This window comes from Bos indicus, chromosome 14 (genome assembly GCF_029378745.1).
Source record: "Bos indicus isolate NIAB-ARS_2022 breed Sahiwal x Tharparkar chromosome 14, NIAB-ARS_B.indTharparkar_mat_pri_1.0, whole genome shotgun sequence".
Taxonomy (NCBI): Eukaryota; Metazoa; Chordata; class Mammalia; order Artiodactyla; family Bovidae; genus Bos; species Bos indicus.
The window spans coordinates 42,193,314-42,213,925 of NC_091773.1; the positions used below are offsets into that span (position 1 = coordinate 42,193,314).

General features: G+C 36.8%; 1 long non-coding RNA gene across 1 annotated transcript in view; it reads right to left on the reverse strand.

Moving 5' to 3' along the window:
• LOC139186936 (uncharacterized) overlaps nucleotides 1-20,612 on the reverse strand; it is a 55,824-nt gene that overhangs the window by 32,776 nt on the left and 2,436 nt on the right. Inside the window, exon 2 of the long non-coding RNA XR_011570617.1 lies at nucleotides 18,286-18,421. This is a non-coding gene — a long non-coding RNA (uncharacterized lncRNA). The remainder of the gene's footprint in view (nucleotides 1-18,285; nucleotides 18,422-20,612) is intronic.

Sequence of the window (20,612 nt, forward strand, 5' to 3'; positions counted from 1 at the left end):
AGAGTTTCTCTCTCATGGGATTGCTCAGTGGATTAGCTGAGACACACTGTATGACACATTAAGCACCATCCTTGGCACAGAGCTCTGACTCAATAAATGTAGAATTACTATTATGTGAGAAGCTCTGCATCTTGATGAACAAGTTGGACAAAATGCATCATTTTCTCAGTGTTCCTAGTATTGTCTCACAGACTGATTAATTCCTGTTATAAATCATCCCTCCTCTCCTATATATCATATAGATCAGGGGTCCCCACTTCCAGGATCTAATGCCTGATAATCTGAGATGGAGCTGATGTAATAGTAATAGAAATAAAGTGCACAGTAAAGGTAACACGTTTGAAAAATCACAAAACCATTCTCTACTCCCTGGTCCACGGAAGAACTGTTTCCCACAAAACAGGTCCCTGGTGCCAAAAAGGTTGGGGACCGCTGATATAGATAATTTATTCCTCCCTTAGCTTTCAAATTCTCCCATTCAGGTTCTTCAAAATACACCGTTTCAAGGACTTTGGACAACTGAACTCAACAAAATTTCTGGGATCATAAAATAGAATTGTAATGATTATAAACCTACACTTAAGTTCTGGCTCTATGCTGCAGTCAATGATAGATTAAAATAAAATACAAAACTATGGTCTCTATCCTGGAAGATGAGAATGAATTAGAGTAGCTGATGGGGGGAGACAGGACAGGAGGAGAGGGGAAAGCGGGGAGGAAATTAAATTTCTGGTTTTTTAAGCCAGCTAGTTTGTAATATACTTACAGCAGCCATAGGAAATTGATATGGAAGGACTTCCTTTCAAATCACCATAGTTACCAAGAAAGAATATATAGATGATTACAGCTGGAAAACTGAATGATTTAGGTAAGAAGTGTGTGTACCCTCTGTAGCAGAGAAGAACAAATCTGACCCCGTATTGGATGGAATACTTTAGCTCCAATCTCTGTGCTCTATTGCCTGTCCTTAGTCATGCTGGTCTATACCTTTGTAAAAGAATGTTGCCTATAGCCTGAAACATACAGCCTTATCTCAAGGCTCTGCCTCCCAGTTTGACCTTTGAAGTATAACACTTCATTCTTACAGAGATAAGAAGCTGCAGAAGAGAGAATAACATTTTTCTCTGTTAACAGGAATGTCGTCATGACCAGGCCTATGCAGACAGCTGCTCTTGCAAAGTATGACCACATCTCCTCCAGGGTTTGACCAGCACCAAAAAGTTGCAACAACTAGTTACAGCCTCTCCCCTTTCAGTATAAAAGATTTCTAACCCTGATAAGGTGGTTCTTCTGGATCCTAACCCACCATCTCCTCTGCTGGATTTTGGAATAAAGTCACTAATCCTTTTTCCAGAAACTTGGCTCAGTTTACTGGCCTGTTTCGTGGTGAGCAATACAAGCTTGGACTCAGTGACATGAGGGGTGATAATCTTTGCAACTGAAAGATGATCTAATTGAAGTGTCAGTGACAGTTGAGTATTCAAGGTGCTCCTAGATTTTCTTTGGTTATATTTTTATGTTTGCTGTTGGTGACACACAACAGGTGAAATTGTGATTTAACTTTCACAGTTTAAGGTATTGATTTCCTCAACTGTTTTTTTTTTTCTCTCTCTCTCAGTTCTATCACATTTCTTTTTTTTTTTCAATTTTTCTTTTTTTTTAATTTTATTTTATTTTTAAACTTTACAAATTGTATTAGTTTTGCCAAATGTCAAAATGAATCCGCCACAGGTATACATGTGTTCTCCATCCTGAACCCTCCTCCCTCCTCCCTCCCCATACCATCCCTCCGGGTCGTCCCAGTGCACTAGCCCCAAGCATCCAGTATCGTGCATCGAACCTGGACTGGCAACTCGTTTCATACATGATATTATACATGTTTCAATGCCATTCTCCCAAATCTTCCCACCCTCTCCCTCTGCAACAGAGTCCATAAGACTGTTCTATACATCAGTGTCTCTTTTATATTTGTCCTGTCCCCTCCTCTCACAAGTGTAGAAATGGTGGTAAATGTGTTTCCTAATGAACCTACGACGTTATGCTTTTCAGTCCTGTGTGCTAAAAATATAGACAACCAATCTGAATTCTCATTAACTTCAAGAAAAAATAGAAATTGATGTTTACATGAATCTAATAATTATAAATTAGTATGGGCCAGGCATTCTGTTAGATATGTTCACGTATTATGTGATTTACTCTTCACCACACTTGGGAGAGATGGGAATGGCTGCCCACTCCAGTATTCTTGCCTGGAGAATTCCATAGACAGAGGAGCCTGGCGGGTTACAGTCCATGGATTGCAAAGAATCAGACAAGACTGAGTAACTTTCACTTTTCACTTCCTTGAACCCAACCTTAGGAATTTGGCTCAGCCTTAAGGTATTATTAATAATACTTGAGTTTAGCATTGTACTGCCCAGTGTAGCAAGAAATCAAACTGTGGCTAGGTAAGCCTTTGACAAGATGTTTTTGGATGGACCAAGAACCTACCCAGAGTTATTCCTTTCATAAATGGCTACAGAATACTACTAGGATCACAAAATGTGATGTCTTTGGATGGTGTGGATCCTATACTTAACATAAAATTCTTGTTTTTTGAAAGAAGAAACTGAGGGCAGAGTTTGTTCAATGATTTACTCAAGAATTACATAGTTAATTAGTAATTCAACTTGGATTAGATTTACTGGAATTCAAAAGGAACAAGATCACTGATGTTGAACATCTTGGCAAACACTTCTTAAAAGTCAAGTCTGGATTACTCCAGAAGAATCTTGCTTTTGTAACAAAATTTTTACTAAAAATTTTTATAAAATATTTGAGTTGTAATAGAAGAGCCTAAGTAACAAGAGACCCCAAATGTAACCACTAGAAATAAAAATGTTATCAAGTTATTATCAAGAAGTTATTCACATAATTTTGTTCCTTCAAACATTTAAAAATGAATTCTTATTCCAACATTTTGTCAAATGGTCAACAACTAGGTCTGTTACACTGCTAGAAGAAGCAACAAGTTCATCTTGGACCTAACCTCTGCCTGCTTCCTAGTTATTAATTGTTACTCTCTAATTAATGAAGTAAATAAAGAAATTGCAACTGTCACAATTTTTAAAAATATACATGCAGTCAAACATTTTTCTTTTTTGTTTAGTGTACAGTTCTTTGGTTTTTAACACACATAAAGATTCATGGAAAAAGCAAGAGAGTTCCAGAAAAACATCTATTTCTGCTTTATTGACTATGCCAAAGCCTTTGACTGTGTGGATCACAATAAACTGTGGAAAATTCTGAAAGAGATGGGAATACCAGACCACCTGACCTGCCTCTTGAGAAACTTATATTCAGGTCAGGAAGCAACAGTTAGAACTGGACATGGAACAACAGACTGGTTCCAAGTAGGAAAAGGAGTACATCAAGGCTGTATATTTTCACTCTGCTTATTTAAGTTATATGCAGAGTACATCATGAGAAACACTGAGCTGGAAGAAGCACAAGCTGGAATCAAGATTTCCAGGAGAAATATCAATAATCTCAGATATGCAGATGACACCACCCTTATGGCAGAAAGTGAAGAGGAACTAAAAAGCCTCTTGATGAAAGTGAAAGAGGAGACTGAAAAAGTTGGCTTAAAGTTCAATATTCAGAAAGCTAAGATCATGGCATCTGGTTCCATCACTTCATGGGAAATAGATGGGGAAACTGGAAACAGCATCAGACTTTATTTTTGGGGCTCCAAAATCACTGCAGATGGTGATTGCAGCCAATTAAAAGGCACTTACTCCTTGGAAGGAAATTATGACCAACCTAGATAGCATATTGAAAAGCAGAGACATTACTTTGCCAACAAAGGTCCATCTAGTCAAGGCAATGGTTTTTCCAGTGGTCACGTATGGATGTGAGAGTTGGACTGTGAAGAAAGCTGAGCGCCGAAGAATTGATGCTTTTGAACTGTGGTGTTGGAGAAGACTCTTGAGAGTCCCTTGGATTGCAAGGAGATCCGACCAGTCCATCCTAAAGGAGATCAGTCCTGGGTGTTCATTGGAAGGACTGATGCTGAAGCTGAAACTCCAATACTTTGGCCACCTCATGTGAAGAGTTGACTCATTTGAAAAGACCCTGATGCCTGGAGGGATTGGGGGGAGGAGGAGAAGGGGACGACAGAGGATGAGATGGCTGGATGGCATCACTGACTCAATGGATATGAGTTTGAGTGAACTCTGGGAGTTGGTGATGGACAGGGAGGCCTGGCGTGCTGTCATTCATGGGGTTGCAAAGAATCGGACATGACTGAGCGACTGAACTGAACTGAAAGATTCATGTAACCACCATACAGAACATCTCCATCACCACAAAATACTCCCTTTTGCCACTCCTTTATAGTTATACACTCTTTCCCCTCACTCTTACTGCAGAGCAACCACTAATATGTTTTCTGTTTCTGTAGAATTAGCTCCTCTATGTAATATAAATGAACTAAATAGAATAAAACCTTTTGAAACTGACTTCTTTCACTCAGCATAATGCCTTTGAGTGCGTTCATGTTATTGAGTTGTTAATGTTGAGCTATTCATGTTGTAACAATTGTTGTTCTTTTATATTGCTGAATAATATTCCATTTTATTGTTGTATGAGCAGTTTGCTTATATATTCTGTCAAAAACTTCTTTCTAGCATTTGGAAATTATGAATAAAACTGCTAGAAAATTCATGTGTAGGATTTTATATGAACAAAGTTTTTTATTTATCTAGAACAAATACTTAGGAGTGGGATTGCTAGGGTCAAATGGTTAAATTCATATTCAATATTATAAGTTACTGCCTAACCTTTTTCAGAGTTACTAGAGCACTTTACATTTAGATCAACAAAATAGGAGACTTTCCACTTGCTCTGTTTCCATTCCCGTCCTTAGTATTGTCTTTCTGTTAGTTTACGTTTTAGCCATTCCAAGGAATATGTAAGATTGTGTTGGAGAAGGCGATGGCACCCCACTCCAGTACTTTTGCCTGGAAAATCCCATGGACAGAGGAGCCTGGTAGGCTGCAGTCCATGGGGTCGCTAGAGTCGGATATGATGGAGCAACGTCACTTTCATTTTTCACTTTCATGCATTGGAGAGGGCAATGGCAACCCACTCCAGTTGTTCTTGCCTGGAGAATCCCATGGACGGGGAAGCCTGGTGGGCTTCCATCTGTGGGGTTGCACAGAGTCGGACATGACTGAAGTGACTTAGCAGCAGCAGCAGCAGCAAGATTGTGTAGTGGTATTTCATCATGGCTTGATTTTGCTTTTGCCCCATGGGCTATTCAGAAATATATTATTTAATTTCCAGGTATTGGGGGATTTTCCATATAACTTTAAAAAGTTAATTTCTACTTTAATCTCTTTAAGGCAAAGATATGCTTTGATTTCTTTAATTCTTTCAAGATTTTTAATGTTATCATCTATTATAGTAAATACTCCATTTATCCTGAAAAGAATTATTATATCTGCTATTCTTGACAGAGAAGGCAATGGCACCCCACTCCAGTACTCTTGCCTGGAAAATCCCATGGACAGAGGAGCCTGGAAGGCTACAGTCCATGGGGTCACTGAGGGTCAGACACAACTGAGCGACTTCCCTTTCACTTTTCACATTCATGCATCGGAGAAGGAAATGGCAACCCACTCCGGTGTTCCTGCCTGGAGAATCCCAGGGACTGGGGAGCCTGGTGGGCTGCCATCTATGGGGTCACACAGAGTCGGACACGACTGAAGTGACTTAGCAGCAGCAGCAGCAGCTATTCTTGAATGGAGTATCTACAAATGTCAATTAGTTCCAGCTGATTGCTCGTTAGCATTCTTGATGACTGTTTTGTCTATCTGGTCTGTGAAATTAACAGAAGTTGAAATCTCCAACCCTAATTTTTAATATATCTATTTTCCTTTCAGTTTATTAATATTTGTTTCATGCATTTTGAAGTGCTTCTATTAGTTACATAATCTAATTATCATGTGTTCTTGATGAACTGACCCTTTAAATAATTATGTAATGACACTCAATTTCTTGTACTTTTCCTTGCTGTGAAGTCTACTTTGCTTGTTGTCAATATAATACTCAAGTTTTTTGTGATTAGTGTTTGCTGGTTTACCTTTTCCCATCCTTTTACTTTTAAACTAACAATCATTCTATTTAAAGTGGATTTCCTGTAAGATTTTCAGTGGTTTCATTATGATTTATTTTGCTTCTCTCTTCTAAAATGTCCATTTGACTCTTTTTTATAGCTTCTATTTCTCTCCTGTGATTTTCTATTGTTTCTTTTTCAATAGTACTTTCCCTTATTTCTTGGGACATGGTTAGCTGCTTTAAAGTCTTCAATTATTTTCAGCATCTAGTTCCTTTCAGAGTTGGTGTCTGTTGAGTGACATTTTCCTTATAATTTCTCAAAATGTCCTGTGTTTTTTATGTTGAGTAATTTTGAACTTTAATCTCTCCATTCTACCATCCATTTCTGGTGGCTAAACTGGTGGCAGGTGGATAGAGAGGAAAAAACACAAAAGCAATAAAGATTCTCTTCACACTCTTTCAACCACAGTCCCTCTAGTCAGAGATCAGAATTCTCCTCCTTGAGAGGTATAAGTGCTTTCCAGGCCCCTGCTACTGCCCTGCCCCCACGGGCTGTAGTTTTAGGACTGGGGCTCACCTGAAGGCAAGATTAAGACAGAAAAAGTGTCCCTACCCTCTCTATCCTATTTCATGATAGTTTCCCCTTCTCACCTCTCAAACCAGAAAAATAATACTTCTCTTTGCTATTTTTTTGGACCATGCTGGTATGCTCTGCTGATATTTGGGCTCCTTCAGCTTCAGGTCAGAAAGTGAAAAAACAAAAATGAAACCAGGAAACCCACCACCAAGTTGTTCATACTTCAAGCATACTCCAAGTAGTACCTTTCTTTTTTACTCTTCCTGGCAGCCATAAAGTTTTCTTAGTCGTCAGATAGATGTTCCATGCCTTCAGTCCAGAGCTTTTGGTTGCATTCAGTGACAAAGTCAGGGTGGACTATCCTTACTCTATCTTAATCAGTATTAGAGGCTCTTCAAAATGTATTAAATCAGAATAAAGCTACATGGTAAGAGAGATGACCATGTATGATATATTAAATTTTATGAATGAATATGAATTTTTTTGTTTTAAGACATTCCATTTAAGTTAACAACTTATTACTTAAAACATTAGTGAAGATTATGAACTGTGTTGGCTAACAACTTAAGTATCTATAAACAAATCTATGAGATAATACAGAACAAAGTGTGCCTTGATTCAAGTTCATAATTTCAGCCAACACTTATTAACACTAGGATTAATAAGATACTAGGAAGTGGTGGCTTAGACAGTAAAGCGTCTGTCTACAACACAAGAGACTGGGGTTCGATCCCTGGGTCGGGAAGATCCCCTGGAGAAGGAAATGGCAACCCACTCTACTATCCTTCCCTGGAAAATCCCAGGAACGGAGGAGCCTGGTAGGCTACAGTCCATGGGCTCACAAAGAGTCGGACACGACTGAGCGACTTCGTGACTTCACTTTCACTTTACTGTGTACTAAGTGCTTTACCTAAACTTCCACATTCAATCTGCATGATAATTCATGAGTTAGCTACTATTATCCATATCTTGTAAGTGTGAAATGAGTGGCTTAGAGGAACTTAATGTATTTTTCAAGGAAACAAAGGTACAAATCCAGGTTTGTGGTGCAGGAGTAGATAGGCAAACTTTTTCTTCAAGAGCGAGGTAGTAAATATTTTAGGCTGGTCAGGCCATGTAATCTCTATTGTAAATACTCAACTCTGACACGTTGAGTGTCAGCCAGAAAATATCCATAAACGGTCACTGACTTTATTACCTTCTGAGCTTTCAAATAATGCTCTTTAATATCAGTACAAAGTTCCATTGAAAGTTGGTATCTAGTGAGCAGCCAAATAAAATTTCTGCCTTAAGAAACTGAGAAATAGTAAAGACAATGTAAAGAAGAGAAAAAAGTGAATTCAACCTGTCTTTCCATAGAGAAAACATTTAACCTAATTCTCTTATAAGTTTTCCTAAGTCCTATTATTTCAGTAATATTCATATCTAATCCTATCAATTTATACATTTTAAGTGTCCTGCAACTCATAAAATATATTAAACTTTGCCATATTACTGTGTCTTCTCCTGTGTTTATCCTTTTACTTAGAAAACAATGTATTATATTTCATTCAATTTTATATTGCATATTCCTATAAGTTAATGTAAAATGTCTAGGTAGGTGATGACACTGCTGTTTAAGAGTGAACAATTACACTGAAAGGTAAAATGTCTTATAGATCATTTGGATATTTTGAAGGTTATACCCAGATGTACATCTAAACTATAAAGAGTAGATACTTATCCTTTTGTTTTTAAAATTTGAAGAAATTATTTTATTTAAAATAGAAATTTCCAATGATAAAAATGCTATTAATTTACAATGTGGCTCAGATATCTGTTTTAATTTCACTTGTTTAGTCACTCAGTTTAGTCCCTCAATCGTGTCTGACTCTTGCAACCCCATGGATTACAGCACACCAGGCTTTTCTGTCCATCAGGAACTCCTAGAGCTTGCTCAACTCATGTCCATCATATCAGTAATGCCATCGAACCATCTCATCCTCTGTCGTCCCCTTCTTGCCCTGCCTTCAATCTTTCCCAGCATCAGGGACTTTTCCAATGAGTCGGTTCTTTGCGTCAGGTGGCCAAAGTACTGGAGTTTCAGCATCAGTCCTTCCAATGAACACCCAAGACTGATCTCCTTTAGGATGGACTGGTTGGATCTCCTTGCAGTCCAAGGGACTTTCAAGAGTGTTCTCCAACACCACAGTTCAAAAGCATCAATTCTTCTGCACTTAGCTTTCCTTATACTCCAACTCTCACATCCATACATGACTACTGGAAAAACCATAGCTTTGACTAGACAGACCTTTGTTGGCAAAGTAATGTCTCTGCTTTTTAATATGATGTCTATGTTGATCATAGCTTTTCTGCCAAGGAACGAGTGTCTTTTAATTTCATGGCTGCAATCACCATCTTCAGTGATTTTGGAGCCCCTATCCCCAAATAAAGCTTGTCACTGTTTCCATTGTTTCCCCATCTATTTGCCATGAAGTGATGGGACCAGATGCCATGATCTTAGTTTTCTGAATGTTGAGTTTTAAGCCAGCTTTTTCACTCTCCTCTTTCACTTTCATCAAGAGACTCTTCAGTTCCTCTTCACTTTCTGCCATAAGGGTGGTGTCATCTGTATATCTGAGGTTATTGTTATTTATCCCAGAAATTTTGATTCCAGCTTGTTTAGTAAGTTTGCTAAAAACTGTTATTTAAAAACCAAACTTTAATAGCTACTGTATATCTAAATTGGAGAGACTTGGAGAAGACTCTTCAACTATACCTTTAATATTTTAGTTTCTAAATTTTCTAACAAAACCTTGTGATTTCAGTATTATTTTCTTTTTTAGTGCTTATGAAAATTAAAAAGAATTTATTATAGTATACTTGATTTATAATGTTGTAAAGAAGTTCAGGTATACAGTAAAGTAATTCAGTTATTCATATATATAAATGTTTATTTTTTAAACATTCTCTTCTATTATAGGTTATTATTACAAGATGTTGAGTATATCTCCCTGTGCTACACAGTAGGTCCATTTTGGTTATCTAGTTTATATATAGTAACGTGTGTATTTTAATGCCAAACTCAAATTATTATACTAAGAAAGCCAGAGAAAGACAAATTTGTGGAATCTAAAAAAAAAAAAAAGGATACAAATGAACTTATTTACAAAAGAGAAACAGACTCATAGATGTAGAAAATGAACGAGATTACCAAGTGGGGGAAGAGGGATAAATTAGAGATAAATTCAGTGCATTATTCTTAAGACTATGTATATGTGCTCAGTCATGTCTGAATCTGTGACTGTAGCCCAACAGACTCCTTTGTCCATGGAATTTTCCAAGCAAGAATACTGGAGTGGGTGGCCATTTCCTACTCCAGGCAATCTTCCCGACCCAGGGATTGAACCCACATCCTCTGCATTGGCAAGCAGATTCTTTACCACTGTGCGAAATCTACCATATTATACGTGCAGATGTTTGGAATGGGAATGGAACACAGCGATTTAAAGGAAAGAGTCTGACTTCCACAAAGTACCAAGGATAAAGTTAATTTCAGCAGAACTAGGTCCATAAAGTCAATATGACCAAGAAAATATACATTCTATAAATTGGCAATAGTCTTGGCCTTCCCACAAAAAAAGAAAAAAAAATTCAATTTAAGTAAACTTCCAAAGGAAAGAATGACCTTGAATAAATCAATTCTTTTCTAAAGCTGTGTAGTAAACACTGTGATGCTGCTGCAGTTTTTAGCCAGATTTCACAGAATTCCTGAGCAAAGTGCTCATTATTCAGTTAGGGCACAAGAAGTAATTTTGAAATTTCTTCCTGTTTTGATCTCTAAGGAAATGCTATAAAGTATTTGCTGTGAAGATGTTAAATCATGTGTAAAGGAAACAAATTTTAAAAATTATAAAAAAATTAAATTCCTCTTTTCATTTTTGCATTTCTAAGATTCATCTGTAAGTATTTAAACTTCATTTTAAATTTTGAAATATATTTTACTTTACTTTAAATGTCTTAGCTACATTGTTACTACTAGGGTATTTTTGGAAGTCTGCATTTTAATGTGCGTTAAGGTTGAATCTTATGTTTTAAAAAGGTGATGAAATTTACCCACCAATCTTGTGATAATTAACTCAGTAAGACCTCATTATCTTTATTCTATAAACTCCCAAATACACATGGTTTGACTTGTTAGTTAATAAGTACCAACACTTTTACGATTTCATATCTTGCCACAGAAACATCTGCAAAAAATTCAATGACTTTAACAATTCCTTTCTAAACAGCAATACAAACTGAAGTTTACTTTGACAAATACATCTTGTATATCATAGAAAATGTCATATTTAGTTTTATTTTTCATTTTGTAAAACTTCTCATCATTATAAATTAACAAATGTATATTTTTGTTTCCAATTAACATCTTTGCCAATTTCCCTTTTCTTTCATTAGAATTTTTATTCTTCTAATCCTCCAAACTAGTTATCTTTATTTTCTGATTTGAGTTTTGTTCTCATGTCCTACTATAAAGTGCTTTTATAATTCAATTTTAGGAGAAAGTTTCCTGAAGGATCAAAATATATCTTAGTATCTGATAAAGAGATCATGTGATTCAGTTTATTTCTTCTCAGTTGGCATTAACCTTTACTATTAGAAAGTCATGGAGTTTACAGTGCCATACATACTGTATGTCACATTTTACTTTTTAATATTAAGTAGCACGTTGGAAAATATGCTGCTATAGACTGAATTGTGTCTCTCTCTCATCCCCAAATTCATGTATTGAGCCTGAACCCCACAGTGTAACTATATTTTGGATGTAGGAGGCAATTATGGTTAAATGAAGTCCTAAGTGTGGGGCCCTACCCCAATATTATTGGTGGCCTTCTAAGAAGAGGAATAGAGAGATCTTTTTCTTTCTGCTGTGTTCTTACACAGCAAGAAGCTGGCATTTGTCAGCCATGAAAAGTGTCTTCACCTGAATTCTCCAGCTATCCCAATCTCAAACTCCAGCCTCCAAAACTGTGAGAAGATTATGGTATTTGGTTGCAGCAGCCTGAGGTGACTGACATAATACTTATACTATAGAGTCCCACAAAGCTTTATTATAGCTCTACAATGGAGTTATTGGACATTAGCCCAGGTAATAATAAAGTGACACTTTGTTTTATATTTTGCTACTATTTTTCATGTATAATCTACTTAAGGTAGCCCAGTGGTGGCTGGAATAATGGACGAGGGAAGATTCATAAACTTGTGTCCTATAGAGTGATAATATCAAATGTCATAAAACCACATCCTTGAATCTACCAACACTGTTACCAGCAATATGTGGAACCATTATCATATTACGCTTAGGTCATTTCAGTGTCCTTCCAAGAGATCACCTTGCTCACTGTCTTTACCAGATATAGTCATCTTAAATTACACTTTAAAAAATATTTAATCCTGTTCAAAAATCATCAAGGCTGAAGATTCTTCACTGTCTATGAAGTAAATTTTAATCTCAGACCCTAGCACTCATGATCCTCTGTAATCTGGGCTCAATTTAAGTTTCCTACATATAATATTAATAAATGCTCAGTAAATACTTGTCTAATAAATTTTCCATCCTCAACAGGTTCTCACTCTCCCCTGAACTTGTATTGTCATTCCTGCTTTTATGACCTTGGCTCATCCTGTAATCAACTGCCTACCCAAAATACCTGTCATAATCCTACCCATCTTAAAAGAACAAATACAAAATACATTTACTACGATCCATTTTCCAATTCCAAACCATAGGAATATTCTCTTCCTATAACTCCTCTGCCTTTTTGACCTAAATTTTTAATTCTAGCATAGTACATATTCTGTATGTAAGCATATAACCCTAGCATTAAAAAAAATATATTATTGCCTCATCTAGATTGTAAACTTCTGTAGGACTTTAATTCTTAGTACCTCAGTTCAGTTCAGTTCAGTCGCTCAGATGTGTCTGACGCTTAGTGACCCCATGGACTGCAGCACGCCAGGCCTCCCCTTCCATCACCAACTCCTGGAGTTTACTCAAATTCATATTGAGTCGGTGATGCCATCCAACCATCTCATTCTCTGTTGTCCCCTTCTCCTCCTGCCCTCAATCTTTCCCAGCATCAGGGTCTTTTCCAATGAGTCAGCTCTTTGCATCAGGTGGCCAAAGTATTGCAGTTTCAGCATCAGTCCTTCCAATGAATATTCAGGAGTGATTTCCTTTAGGATGGACTGGTTGGATCTCCTTTCGGTCCAAGGGACTTTCAAGAGTCTTCTCCAACACCACAGTTCAAAAGCATCAATTCTTCAGCACTCAGCTTTCTTTGTAGTCCAACTCTCACATCCATACATGACTACTGGAAAAACCATAGCTTTGACTAGACAGAACTTTGTTGGCAAAGTAATGTCTCCACTTTTTAATATGCTGTCTAGGTTGGTCATAACTTTTCTTCCAAGCAAGCAAGCATTTTTTAATTTCATGGCTATAGTCACCATCTGCAGTGATTTTGGAGCCTAAGAAAATAAAAGTCTGTCACTGTTTCCACTGTTTCCCCATCTATTTGCCATGAAGTGATGGGACCAGATGCCATTATTTTAGTTTTCTGAATGTTGAGTTTTAAGCCAGCTTTTTCACTCTCCTCTTTCACTTTCATCAAGAGACTCTTTAGTTCTTCTTCACTTTCTGCCAAACGGGTGGTGTCATCTGTATATCTGAGGTTATTGTTATTTCTCCCAGAAATCTTGATTTCAGCTCGTGCTTCCTCCAGCCCAGCGTTTCTCATGATGTATTCTGCATACAAGTTAAATAAGCAGGGTGACAATATACATACTCCTTTCCCTATTTGGAACCAGTCTGTTGTTCCATGTCCAGTTCTAACTGTTGCTTCCTGACATGCATATAGATTTCTCAAGAGGCAGATCAGGTGGTCTGGTATTCCCATCTCTTGAACAATTTTCCAGAGTTTGTTGTGATCCACACAGTCAAAGGCTTTTGCATAGTCAATAAAGCAGAAATAGATGTTTCTCTGGAACTCTCTTACCTTTTTGATGATCCAACGGATGTTGACAATTTGATCTCTGGTTTCTCTGCCTTTTCTAAATCCAGCTTGAGCATCTAGAAGTTCACAGTTCACGTACTGTTGAAGCCTGGAGAATTTTAAGCATCGCTTTACTAGCATGTGAGATGAGAAGAATTGTGCAGCAGTTTGAGTGTTCTTTGGCATTGCCTTTCTTTGGGATTGGAATAAAAACTGATCTTTTCCAGTCCTGTGGCCATTGCTAAGTTTTCCAAATTTGCTGGCATATTGAGTGCAGCACTTTCACAGCATCATCTTAGTACCTAGAATTCTTCATTAATCTTTCCCTGGAAACTCAGCCTGAAATAAGCTGTCTACTTTGACTAGTTCTTATTTTCTATAGACTTCATTTATCCCTAGATTATATCCAATATGTTATTTGCTATTTGCCATATATTATTATTATTACTATAGCCTTCATAGGTTCTTGCTCAGTGAAATAGAATTTAAGTTCCTTGAAGTCACAGGCTTTTATTCTTACAATGTCTAGAACTGCAGTATGTAAAAATTTGTATATAAAGAGACACAAAGGGCAAAGGACCAGAAGTCAGAAGACCTGGGTTCTAGTCCATGGTTTAGTTAACTAACCATCCATGTTGGGCAGTCTTTTAATAAACCTTTCTGGGTTATTTTTAGAGTAAGATTGTTGTGGGAGATTGTTAAGATATTTTATAGATTTATTTTCTGATATTTGGGCCACAGTTTGCCTCTTTCTATGGTGTCCAAATTGAGACACAAAGAGAAGCATCTACCTCTGAAAAGAGGATAGGAACAAAGGAGAACTCTGACATTTGGAAGCTGTCAGTGGGATATCTGAATTGAGTCAGGGTTATATAAAGGTTTGAATTCTTTCAGAGCGTATTTTTGGTTTTACTTTGCTGCTTTCCAGGTGTTGATTACTCAACTACCTGGGCAAGCCTAGTATATTAATTAGGGTTCTCCAGAGAACAGAGCCAATAGGATTATATCTATATCTATAGAAAGGGAGAAAGAGATAGAGACTGATTGATTTTAAGTAACTGGCTCCTGTGATTGCACAAGCTTGGCAAGTTTAAAATTTTTAGGTCCTTTATTGCACAAACTTGGCAAGTTTAAAATTTTTAGGTCCTTTTAGGCTGGAGACCCAGGGTAGAATTACAGGTTGGATCCAACGGCACTCTGCTGCCAGATTCCTTCTAAGGGAAGGTAAACTTTCAACTGATGGGATTGAAGCCCACCCTCATTATGGAGCTGTTGTTGCTAAGTCCTGTCCAACTCTTTGCAACCCCATGAACTGCAGCAGTCCAGGCTACCCTGTCCTTCTTTGTTTCCCAGAGTCTGCTCAAATTCATGTTCTTTGAATCAGAGGGCAATTATGGAGGGCAATTTGCTTTACTAAAAAATCACCAATTTAAATGTTAATTTCATCCAGAAAACACCTTCGTAGTACATCTAGAATAATACTTGACCTCGCCAAATTGACACATTAAACTAACCATCACACATGGATCCTGTCATTGAAGAAAATAAAGAATAATTCAGATGACTTCCACTTATTTCATTCCATGGACAGTTTATCAGTCCTCTCTTTCGTGATCTGAGAGAGAACATAAATCTAGTGCTTTCCCTTTTGTCATTCTCATCAGACTTAGTGTCCTTACTTAGAAAAAGCAGTTATGCTACAGTCATGTATCTCAAGTTAGAGAATCTATTTACATATTCTAATCCTGCCACTTCCCTGGTGGCTCAGTAGTAAAGAATCTGCTTGCAATGCAGGAGATGCAGGTTCAATCCATGGGTCAGGGAGATCCCTTGGAGAAGGAAATGGCAACCTACTCCAGTATTCTTGCCTGGAAAATCCTATGGATAGAGGAGCCTGGTAGGCTGCAGTCCATGGGGTCTCAAATAGTCGGACATGACAACGACTAAACAGCAAGAATCACCATGACCTGCCACTTGCTCACTATAAATTTTAAAAGGTCACTTACTCTAGTTGACTCTCCATTTCTTTGAAATGAAAATCAAAAGGATAAGGCAGGTTATGAGGATCACATGAAACTATATGGGAAATGGTTTTCATATGGTCTTCATATTAACTATAACCATTGTGTATTAAATAAATACTCTCTGCCCACCTTGAGTCAAAGGTTAACTTGTGTTACCCCAGAGTCAGTCAGTCACTGGCTGTGGGCTGCCTCCCTAATGGTGAGACCATAGCCTCTCAGGGGAAGAAAGTAGCCATGGGTTATCAGCCAACATAATTAACAAGTGGGGCTGGGTATACCTTCCGGTATAAAGGGAATCTAAGAACAGGGCAACAATAACCTTTAGTACAAAGGGCCAGTGGTGTTCATAAAAAGAACAGAAGCACTGCAAAGGTGTTCAGGGCTTTCTGACTCCTCAAGTCAGACTTACTAACATCTATATAGTCTTTTACATAATTCAAATGCTCTGAAAACTGCTTCTCCTTAATCTATAAAAATTAAATTCCTATGAATACTAATATCTTGTTATATGGAATTTCTCTTTCTTATATAAGTTTTATTATGTTTTGAAAACAGAACCAGAAGAGATTCTTATTTCTGTTTTGTTGATTATCTGTCAGCTGCTAAGAAACGTAAATGTGAATCAGATCAGATCAGTTGCTCAGTCGTGTCCGACTCTTTGCGACCCCATGAATCGCAGCACACCAGGCCTCCCTGTCCATCACCAACTCCCGGAGCTCACTGAGACTCACGTCCATCGAGTCAGTGATGCCATCCAGCCATCTCATCCTCTGTCGGAATAGGCTTAAGCAATTCTGTTTCTTGGAAACAGCAAGCAAACAATTGTTGGATTTATACGATAAAATTAGGTCAACAATATACTCAATTTATACTTTTGAAATGCATTCTAAGGAAAAAGTAAGTAAACAGAATAATGTACTTTCATTGTAAAACTGTAAAAAGCAACTTTTCTAGAAAGATAGGTCTGCACAAGTGGGCATTTGTATAAATAGTTAAAGGCAGATAATTCTAATAACAAGTGTATCCACTTGTTAATGAAAATTAGAGCTTTAGTTTTTTACTTTTACCTTTTAATTCTTAAGGCAAAACCAAGTGATCAATTATATTAATAATTAGCATGTTTTTATAGGGTGAATTCGTAAATAGTTGTTTCTATTAAAAGGCAGCTGCGGAAACTAGAGGATCTAATAATTGTTTTAAGAAACAGAGCCATAAAGCTTTTAAAATCGTAAAGGAGTGCCAAGGTATTCATTTAGGTGATTTAAAAATTTTCCTTCTTTGTTCTTAGTATAAATATTCTGACATCATCATCATCATTATATAATATTTATTTGTAATACTTTACAACACTTAAAGGAAACTGCTTTAAAAGTTGTGAGAAGCTGCTATGATTAATAATAAAGCAAGGGGGAAAGGACTCAATATTTTTCTTTTTCTTCTGTTTTTCTTCCTTTAGGTGGGAAAAGGAGCATCTAAAAATACTTTGCTTTCCTGGCAACAAAGGGCAAAACTGGATAAAGCTGAAATTCACAAAGTCTCAAAATGTTCTGGGCATTGGTTCCTATTTGAATTTTTAGAGTTACGTCATAACTTAAAAGACACTAGAAAAAAATGTTGTTGTTGTCTCTACTCTGAATTTAAATTGTCTCCATTTTCTTAGGATTAGGTTTGGCTACACTCAGAAAATCATGTAAACAAATACCCTCATAATCTAGAGGTGAAGAGAACTTGCATAAAACCTCAAGTGCACATTTCATAAAGCAAATATATTGATGGACTTGACAAAATTAAAGTTAAGGATTTCTATTCAAATGACAGGCATCATAGACAAAGATATCCAATATTTGACAACCTAGAAAAATATTTTTGAACTAATCAAAATTAGCAAGAGCTTAAAATCTAAAATATACTAAGAAACTTACAAATCCGTAACAAAAAGATGAGAATCACAACATAAAATAGGGATGCATGTGTGCATGCTCAGTGAATAAGTCATGTCCAACTCTTTGTGAGCTCATGCACTGTAACCTACCAGGCTCCTCTGTCCATGGGCTTTCCCAGGCAAGAATACTGGACTGGGTTGCCATTTCCCATTCCAGAGGATCTTCCTGACCAGGACTTGAACCCTTGTCTCCTGCATTGACATGTGGATTCCTTACCACTGAGCCACCAGGGAAACCTCATAAAACAGTGATTAAATTAGACAATTCCTTGAAAATCAAATATGAATTACAAATATATGAATACAAATTATTCATATATTTATATAATTGTATAATATTCATATATTTGTAAGACAAATATTTGTGTTACAAATATATGAATACAATTACAAATATATGAACACAATTATAAATATATGAATACAATTACAAATATATGAATTACAAATATATGAAGAGATTCCCAATTCTTGATTCTCAGTAGACTGGCAAAAATTAGACCTAAGCCAGTATTAAATAGACACAGGAAGATGGGTACTCTTTAAACAGTGCTGGTGGCAGGATACACTGGGTACAGACATTGCAAAGAACAATCTGGGCATACTTACTGGAAATGAAGGTGATCCAGCAATCCACTATTCCAGGGATGCATCCCAGAGGAACTTGATCCCAGGTTCATAAGGGGACAGTCACAAAGATGTTCATTGTAACTGCAAGTTAGAGGAAGCTGGGTGCCTATCACTGCTGGAAGGAATAAATAAAATGTGGTATATGTATTCGGTAAAATACATTTCAGCACTTGGAAGCAATAAACTAGTGTTTTATATAGTAGCATAGGTGAATCTCTAAATGAATGTTTATTTAGAACCAATTACTTTTATAAGTTGGACCTCAACTTAATAGTCCATTGAATATATTGTCCTCTATTGCTCTGTATTATGTCTTGCTCAGGCTTCCTCTACTAGATGTTATCTTCCTGGAAACCAAAGAGACTTCTTCGGAGCTCCCTGTTGTGCCTAGAACAGTGTTACACATGTAGGAGTATCTCAATATGAATTTGAGTTAATAGATTTTAATTTCAGATTTGGAATGATGGTGGCCGGAGATGGAGAGATGTGATCATAATTGAAGGTTTAAAAAAATTCATTCTTTTGCAGCTAGGAATTAGTTTTGAAAGTGGAGGAGAGCAGAGAATCCTGAAAGAAATGGAGTTCTTTATAGAACTAGAGGAGAAAGAAGTAGAATAATCACTTTCACACTGTGAATGGAGTAACCCTCCAATCAATGAAGGCAATAAAGTCTGCCTTACGATCTTCTTTTCTCCTTTTCTTAATGTTTTCTTGTTCAGTACTATAACTATGTCCCTGAACACATAAAACTTTTTGTTTTACTTCAGTCTAAAAATAAAACTAAATAAACTAATAAGAGCTAACTCAGAATATGGTTCTTTAGTCATTTCTCCCCAGATTTAAGAAAAAATACGTCCCTTTTGTTTTTGATGAAAATTATCATTTTCGTCATGGTTGCTAAATGTATAAATAAATTTTTATTTATTAAATTGTGGTGGGTCAGTGGGTATATAAATTGAGATTCAGAATCTCATTCAGCTGTATTCTGAAAAGGATTTGAATGAGGGCCAAAAGATATCTCTGAAAGGGGAATTGATCTTTGTGTAAGATCCAACAGGAAGTTGGAGCTTTGAAACAAGAAGATATATGTAGCTTGCTCAGCTCTTTGGAAGGTGCAAATGAGATGTGGATGGACTCCGGGGAATGGTGGTTGAAGGGAAAGTAATGTGAAGTGGAAAGAATCAGGGATATGATGTAATCAGACAAGGGTGCAGTATCTATTTCAGCTACTTAGTAGTTTTGTAATCTGGATAGAGTCAGTAAACATCTCTGAACCTTTGTTTTCTTTATTTTATGATAGGGATATGGGAAGACCTTTAATTCACACTCCTCTATGAATGTTATCATTAGCTTAAAAGATCACTGGCAAGATAAAAAAAATTATGAATGATAAAAGATTTGGAACATAGAGGAGAGACTGAGCTTTGTTCATTTTAATGACTGGCTCGAAATGAAAAGGACCTGAAGCACAGTAGGTACTCAACAAATATTTGTTAAATGAATATGTCACAGAAAAATGGAGTAGATCAAGAAAAAGAAAAGCCAGAAGAGTGCATTAAGACCAAAGAGAATTTTGGGCCAGGCACGTAGGAGGCAGAGGAAGGAAAGGCAGATAAGAAATTGTCTTCTTCACCCAGGGGTCAAAACCAGGGAAAGCTGAAGAAGCCAGGGTAGATAAGAGTGTTGAGAGAACATTACTCCTAAAGATTGGCAGGCACATTTTAGAGAGTTAAGATTCACAGTAGCTATACCTACACAAATACACCTTGAATAACCAATCTGAATTATCTGAATTTACATTTAAGTAATTAGAAAGCAAGATGAGGAGGAGGTGAGGAGTCATGAAATCATCCATTACAGGTGGAATCAGACAGACTAGAATTTAAATCCAAGTTAATGTAGCTCAGCTGGTAAAGAATCCGCCTGCAATGCAGGAGAATCTGGTTCTATTTCTGGGTCGGGAGGATCTGGTGGAGAAGGTAATGGCTACCCATTCCAGTATTTTGGTCTGGAGAATTCCATGGGGTCACAAGAGTCAGACACGACTGAGCAACTTTCACTTTCACCATTCACTAAGAGCATAAATATTAGCAAAAATTTCATCTCTGAGACTTCTAGAAATTCAAGAATTCTAAAAGATGAAAATTATATCTACTTTGTAGAGTTGTTTTGAAGATTAGATAAGTGTCTATATGAAAAGGACCTAAAACATGCCTGATATAATTTTTCAAAATCATTACTATTACCATTATTATTGTTTTTACTGTAGCAGATGTTGTTACTGTATTGTTGTTACTGTAGCAGTT